The sequence below is a fragment of the Chiloscyllium plagiosum genome, unplaced genomic scaffold (assembly GCF_037043375.1).
Source record: "Chiloscyllium plagiosum isolate Xiang-an unplaced genomic scaffold, Cpla_swu_hap1 HiC_scaffold_48, whole genome shotgun sequence".
NCBI classification, from domain to species: domain Eukaryota; kingdom Metazoa; phylum Chordata; class Chondrichthyes; order Orectolobiformes; family Hemiscylliidae; genus Chiloscyllium; species Chiloscyllium plagiosum.
In genome coordinates, this window is record NW_028270186.1 from 50,672,171 (window position 1) to 50,679,405 (window position 7,235).

General features: G+C 45.2%; 1 non-coding gene across 1 annotated transcript; it reads right to left on the reverse strand.

Moving 5' to 3' along the window:
- Window positions 1-6,694: 6,694 nt before the first annotated feature.
- trnav-cac (transfer RNA valine (anticodon CAC)) lies at window positions 6,695-6,767 on the reverse strand. The gene has a single exon. It is a non-coding gene; the product is annotated as a tRNA-Val (tRNA).
- Window positions 6,768-7,235: the final 468 nt, after the last annotated feature.

Here is a 7,235-nt window from a genome sequence, read left to right on the forward strand (position 1 = left end):
TGCCCAGTTTCGAACTGGGGCCCTTTCGCGTGTGAGGCGAACGTGATGACCACTACACTACAGAAACAAGCCACAGCCACCCGTGCTGGGGCTCAGTGGCGTCCAGCACTGAAAGTTGAATCCGTTCCACGTTTCACCTTTCTGTTTCCAATAGCTCGTTGTTGTCCAACGTAATTGACTCTTGAAAACGAAAAGAAAAGACACGGTAAATTGATGACAAAATATAGACAAAGATGTCGTCGATGTTTGTACCGTAGGGCGAGGTGGAATAGGCGGGGACAACTTTCCCTGCAGCGAAACAAATGCGACATGACCTTATGGGAGGGTGGTAAACTGGGTATTTACGTGTTTTACCCAAGTTGGTGTGAGATGAAAAGTCGACAGCATAGCTTTAAGGTGAGCGGGCTGAAAGTGACAAGGCACATTTCCCACAAAGAAGGTAGTGCGTGTTTGGTATGATCTACCAGAGGAAGTCGAGGAGGCTATTACACTCAGAAACTTGCAAAGGTAATCGGGTGAATTTCTGGATAGGATGCATTTAGAGGGATTGGGGCCAAATGCTGGGGAACGGGACTTGTTTAATTTTGGCTATGTGGTGAGCATGGACGAGGTCCACCGAAGTATCTTTTTCCACGGTGTACCTGAATAACGTCGTGTTGCATCCACTGGCTTTAAAGGATTACTTTTTAGCGGAGTTTGCCGTCGCTGTCTGTGGCACAATCATTTAGTCTGTTCGACTGCTCACGGGAAAGGTAGTCTTGTGAAACACTGCAGAAACGAACGACTTCCTGACTTTAGCTCCAGTGACCATACTCTGTGAAATTTTCCCAGATCCTCAGCTGAGGATTTTTGCTGCTGGAAGTTACCGCAGAAACCCCGTTAAATCGAAATGTATTGTGCGAATCGCAAAACAGAAAGCATTTAACACGGAACACAAACAAAACTGGCATACCTCATGCATTTTCAGACACAGAGATGCATGAATGCTAAATGTGATACAATCCGAGGGCATGAGTCATAAAGTAATCTCACAACTAACAACAGGGCATTTCCAAACGACTCTTTCAAACATACTGCAGCCTTAGTGCACCACCACTTTCCAGACAATGCTGAAAAGAGAGAAAGAAAGAACATAATCTGAATTGGCGGGTAAAAGTGAATTTCACAAATCACAGTCTCGATTAGATTACCTTTCCCTTCCGATGTTTCTAGGACGGAAATGAAGGAAATGGGAGAAATTCAATAAGGTATGACATCGAAATTCATTGGAACGATTTTCCCATCAGCTAGAAACCCAAATAACAACGAGTAGAGTCACCGGAGGACTTGGTTTCACCACAGCGATGAAATAACAGTCTCCATTCGGTTCCAGGAAAAACTCAACTCGCCTGGGACGGCAGAACTGTTTGCGATTTACCGCACGGGAGGCGAACACGATCATGACAGCAGAGACATTTTGAAATATTTGGTAGTATTCCACACCACAGTTAATTCCCGGGGAAGCAAAACCATTTTACTTTTGTTTTTGACATTAATATACAGTGGGCACCGAAACAGCATTTTAACAAGCTGCCGTGTTGGAGTTGATCAGCAGAAATGGCAGTGGTGGGATTCGAACCCGCACCCCTTTCGAGACTGGAATCTGGATCCAGCGCATTAGACCGCGCGGCCACACAACCAGCCGGCCGCGACGCCTCATTTTCTTGTATTTCCAATTGTGCTCCTGCATAACAACAGAGGTAAATTCACATGAAAAGCGTTCCATGATTCCTCTCCGACTCGCACAGCTGCTGCGATGTTCCCGGCTACAATGTCAATTTCGCAGCAGATATTGATAGCCCATCAATCCAGACAAAAATCAATGGTAAGCTCAGTCTATCTTCTCAGACTCTTTTCAGCTACAAATGTATCTGTGAGTGCGTGCGAATGTAGGTTCGCTTATGATTTGGTCAAATAACCATGAGCTGCTTGACATTACTGGAATTTCCATTCTTGCTTTGCTAAATGATTTCACCCATTGCTCGAAACAGGACGACTTTCACGTTTACACGGAACACGAAACACACCGGACTACAGGGAAAATGCACAAACCTGTGCAGGCCGTGTTCCACATCATACCGTGCAGCATACTTTCACTCACTGTGTCCGTTTTTTTCAGAATAAGAGTCCCAAAGAATGTTCTCCACACTAAAACCGGAGGTAGCATTACAAACCGAGAACGACAGATTACATTGTGAGGATGTTCTGATCTCGGAGCCAGTTCGAGATGCCACTTTCCTTGTCTTTTACCTTAACCATGCAATTTGTTGCTGAGATGTTCACTCCTGGACATGAGCCACATGGATACCAACTGAATTGGAAACCTGTGTGGGAATCGACGAGAAGTGACTCAATAACTTTTGCTAAATTCCATGGTGCTTTTTAGAAATGCAGTTTCTGTTCACCTCAATCTAAAAGCCAGTTTCTGAACATTGTAACAGAAGTCAAAAGGTAATTACCTCACCCCACCCCCACTCCAGAAGAGGTGCTAACTGCCCTTGAGTGCTTTTTGTTCTCGATGTGAAGAACTTTCACGCCTGAGTCACCTTCACGTCTCTGGTTGCTGAGTGAATCACAAAGAAGGAATTTCACCAGAGCTGCAACTGCCTCACTTCACCACTCGCCCTCGCCGTTTACATTTTCCTGCTCGTCAGTGATTTAAAGAAAAACAAATGGATGCGATGTCATTCTGTAGCCTCTCTGTCGATTCCTCCGTTTCAGTTCCAACATGACTTAGATCTCGAGGCGGACCTTAATACGAGCGACGCTATGAATGCGTAAGTTCAAAGGTTCCTCTCAGAGTGTAATTTCTTTCATTGCTGTTGTTGACTGAATGAGTAACTAACGTGCGAATTGCTCCAAAACATGATTCAGGACATCTGGTGCCATTTCTCGCACGTTGAATAACGATTGACAGCTTCCAAATGAGGTTTTTGTGAGACGGCCTGGGGTACATTTGACAAACAGACAAGTTCAGGAATTCGTGGTGCGCTGTGATACCAGGGCATCTGCTTCTTTCCTGACTTTGAACCGAGCCGCCTGCGCAAGGAAGGCAAGTGCGGTACTGCTTTTTGGGCAAGATCAGAAGGCGGTAACTACACTCTCCAACAGAATGGCATATGATCAGAACCAGGTTGGAGAAAAACTTAACAACGCTTTGCACTGTAATTAAATGGATTTGCATTACATTTCACTACGAGAGCAGATTTGTTCAAGCAAATTCGAAGGCAGGTTTGCAGATGGGAAAGCATGCAAGACAGCTCAGCTTTTGTCCATGTAAAAGGCTGCAGTTGAAGAACAAAGCAGTTTCTGCCCAGTTTCGAACTGGGGCCCTTTCGCGTGTGAGGCGAACGTGATGACCACTATACTACAGAAACAAGCCACAGCCGCCCGTCCTGCGGCTCAGTGGCGTCCAGCACTGAAAGTGGAATCCGTTCCACGTTTCACCTTTCTGTTTCCAATAGCTCGTTGTTGTCCAACGTAATTGACTCTTGAAAACGAAAAGAAAAGACACGGTAAATTGATGACAAAATATAGACAAAGATGTCGTCGATGTTTGTACCGTAGGGCGAGGTGGAATAGGCTGGGACAACTTTCCCTGCAGCGAAACAAATGCGACATGACCTTATGGAAGGGTGGTAAACTGGGTATTTACGTGTTTTACCCAAGTTGGTGTGAGATGAAAAGTCGACAGCATAGCTTTAAGGTGAGCGGGTTGAAAGTGACAAAGCACATTTCCCACAAAGAAGGTAGTGCGTGTTTGGAATGATCTACCAGAGGAAGTGGAGGAGGCTATTACACTCAGAAAATTGCAAAGGTAATCGGGTGAATTTCTGGATAGGATGCGTTTAGAGGGATTGGGGCCAAATGCTGGGGAACGGGACTTGTTTAATTTTGGCTATGTGGTGAGCATGGACGAGGTCCACCGAAGTATCTTTTTCCACGGTGTACCCGAATAACGTCGTGTTGCATCCACTGGCTTTAAAGGATTACTTTTTAGCGGAGTTTGCCATGGCAGTCTGTGGCACAATCATTTAGTCTGTTCGACTGCTCACGGGAAAGGTAGTATTGTGAAACACTGCAGAAACGAACGACTTCCTGACTTTAGCTCCGACTGACCATACTCTGTGAAATTTTCCCAGATCCTCAGCTGAGGATTTTTGCTGCTGGAAGTTACCTCAGAAACCCCGTTAAATCGAAATGTATTGTGCGAATCGCAAAACAGAAAGCATTTAACACGGAACACAAACAAAACTGGCATACCTCATGCATTTTCAGACACAGAGATGCATGAATGTTAAATGTGATACAATCCGAGGGCATGAGTCATAAAGTAATCTCACAACTAACAACAGGGCATTTCCAAACGACTCTTTCAAACATACTGCAGCCTTAGTGCACCACCACTTTCCAGAAAATGCTGAAGAGAGAGAAAGAAAGAACATAATCTGAATTGGCCGGTAAAAGTGAATTTCACCAATCACAGTCTCGATTAGATTACCTTTCCCTTCCGATGTTTCCAGGACGGAAATGAAGGAAATGGGAGAAATTCAATAAGGTATGACATCGAAATTCATTGGAACGATTTTCCCATCAGCTGGAAACCCAAATAACAACGAGTAGAGTCACCGGTAGACTTGGTTTCACAACAGCGATGAAATAACAGTCTGCATTCGGTTCCAGGAAAAACTCAACTCGCCTGGGACGGCAGAACTGTTTGCGATTTACCGCACGTGAGGCGAACACGATCATGACAGCAGAGACATTTCTGAAATATTTGGTAGTATTCCAGACCACAGTTAATCCCGGGAAAGCAAACCCATGTTACTTTTGTTTTTGACATTAATATGCAGTGGGCACCGAAATAGCATTTTAACAAGCTGCAGCGTTGGAGTTGATCAGCAGAAATGGCAGTGGTGGCATTCGAACCCACACCTCTTTCGAGACTGAAATCTGGATCCAGCGCCTTAGACCGCTCGGCCACACAACCAGCCCGCCGCAACGCCTCATTTTCTTGTATTTCCAATTGTGCTCCTGCATAACAACAGAGGTAAATTCACATGAAAAGCGTTCCATGATTCCTCTCCGACTCGCACGGCTGCTGCGATGTTCCCGGCTACAATGTCAATTTCGCAGCAAATATTGATAGCCCATCAATCCAGACAAAAATCAATTGTAAGCTAAGTCTATCTTCTCAGACTCTTTTCAGCTACAAATGTATCTGTGAGTGCGTGAGAATATGGGTTCGCTTATGATTTGGTCAAATAACCATGAGCTGCTTGACATTACTGGAATTTCCATTCTTGCTTTGCTAAATGATTTCACCCATTGCTCGAAACAGGACGACTTTCACGTTTACACGGAACACGAAACACACCGGACTACAGGGAAAATGCACAAACCTGTGCAGGCCGTGTTCCACATCATACCGTGCAGCATACTTTCACTCACTGTGTCTGTTTTTTTTCAGAATAAGAGTCCCAAAGAATGTTCTCCACCCTAAAACCGGAGGCAGCATTACAAACCGAGAACGACAGATCACATTGTGAGGATGCTCTGACCTCGGAGCCAGTTCAAGATGTCACTTTCCTTGCCTTTTACCTTAACCGTGCAATTTGCTGCTGAGATGTTCACTCCTGGACATGAGCCACATGGATACCAACTGAATTGGAAACCTGTGTGGAAATCGACGAGAAGTGACTCAATAACTTTTGCTAAATTCCATGGTGCTTTTTAGAAATGCAGTTTCTGTTCACCTCTATCTAAAAGCCAGTTTCTGAACATAGTAACAGAAGTCAAAAGGTAATTACCTCACCCCACCCCCACTCCAGAAGAGGTGCTAACTGCCCTTGAGTGCTTTTTGTTCTCGATGTGAAGAGCTTTCACGCCTGAGTCACCTTCACGTCTCTGGTTGCTGAGTGAATCACAAAGAAGGAATTTCACCAGAGCTGCAACTGCCTCACTTCACCACTCGCCCTCGCCGTTTACATTTTCCTGCTCGTCAGTGATTTAAAGAAAACCAAATGGATGCGATGTCATTCTGTAGCCTCTCTGTCGATTCCTCCGTTTCAGTTCCAACATGACTTAGATCTCGGGGCGGACCTGAATACGAGCGACGCTATGAATGCGCAAGTTCAAAGGTTCCTCTCAGAGTGTAATTTCTTTCATTGCTGTTGTTGACTGAATGAGTAACTAACGTGCGAATTGCTCCAAAACATGATTCAGGACATCTGGTGCCATTTCTCGCACGTTGAATAACGATTGACAGCTTCCAAATGAGGTTTTTCTGAGACGACCTGAGGTACATTTGACAAACAGACAAGTTCAGGAATTCGTGGTGCGCTGTGACACCAGAGCATCTGCTTCTTTCCTGTCTTTGAACCGAGCCGCCTGCGCAAGGAAGGCAAGTGCGGTACTGCTTTTCGGCCAAGATCAGAAGGCGGTAACTACACTCTCCAACAGAATGGCATATGATCAGAACCAGGTTGGAGAAAAACTTAACAACGCTTTGCACTGTAATTAAATGGATTTGCATTACATTTCACTACGAGAGCAGATTTGTTCAAGCAAATTCGAAGGCAGGTTTGCAGATGGGAAAGCATGCAAGACAGCTCAGCTTTTGTCCATGTAAAAGGCTCTAGTTGAAGAACAAAGCAGTTTCTGCCCAGTTTCGAACTGGGGCCCTTTCGCGTGTGAGGCGAACGTGATGACCACTACACTACAGAAACAAGCCACAGCCACCCGTGCTGGGGCTCAGTGGCGTCCAGCACTGAAAGTTGAATCCGTTCCACGTTTCACCTTTCTGTTTCCAATAGCTCGTTGTTGTCCAACGTAATTGACTCTTGAAAACGAAAAGAAAAGACACGGTAAATTGATGACAAAATATAGACAAAGATGTCGTCGATGTTTGTACCGTAGGGCGAGGTGGAATAGGCGGGGACAACTTTCCCTGCAGCGAAACAAATGCGACATGACCTGATGGGAGGGTGGTAAACTGGGTATTTACGTGTTTTACCCAAGTTGGTGTGAGATGAAAAGTCGACAGCATAGCTTTAAGGTGAGCGGGCTGAAAGTGACAAGGCACATTTCCCACAAAGAAGGTAGTGCGTGTTTGGTATGATCTACCAGAGGAAGTCGAGGAGGCTATTACACTCAGAAACTTGCAAAGGTAATCGGGTGAATTTCTGGATAGGATG